The sequence below is a fragment of the Neovison vison genome, chromosome 1, assembly GCF_020171115.1.
Source record: "Neovison vison isolate M4711 chromosome 1, ASM_NN_V1, whole genome shotgun sequence".
NCBI classification, from domain to species: Eukaryota; Metazoa; Chordata; class Mammalia; order Carnivora; family Mustelidae; genus Neogale; species Neogale vison.
In genome coordinates, this window is record NC_058091.1 from 33,317,501 (window position 1) to 33,318,203 (window position 703).

Here is a 703-nt window from a genome sequence, read left to right on the forward strand (position 1 = left end):
CATCATTAGGGACACCATATATTAATGATTAGGAAGAAGTTTGGAATGGTGTGGGAGGTAAGGGGGAATGAAATTAAAATTACAAATTATCAGCAAAGACTTCATGGTCTAATTTCACCCTCAAACCAAATTTAATTCATGCCTGGTGTCTTCTACAAATGGCAATGTGTTATATAAAAGAAAGAAATGCTAAAGAAAAAAATATTGACTCTAATCACAATGGCAATTTTTCAAATCTATGGCCAGGCAAGATGAAGGACCCCAAAAGAATGTTAAGCTTGTTCAATCCCCATATGTGCCTCTTAACTTCACAAAAGAAAACTGTTTGTAGCCATTGCTGTAACCCCTGCTGGTCATCTCACAAATGTGCCACTAGTCACACACAAAAGAATGTGGATGGCTCTTGTCAAGACTTCTAGAAATCATGGTGGGAATAAAGTGACTATGTCTACTTGTTGAACAATGCTCAAGCAACCAGTCAAAGGCTCTAAAGATTCACTTTCTTTGTTTCCTCCTGTTTCTTTTTTTGTTTGTTTTATCTCAAACTAATTTGCATTCGTAGAACAGCAATTCTGAAGGAGAAAATGTGTGAGGATTTTTTGCTTCACGATTGAAGGAGCAAGTAAAAAGTGGGGATGACTAGAAAAGTGAGGTGGCCCACAAGATCAACAAGTTGGAGACAAATTTAAAAGTCATTGAATAT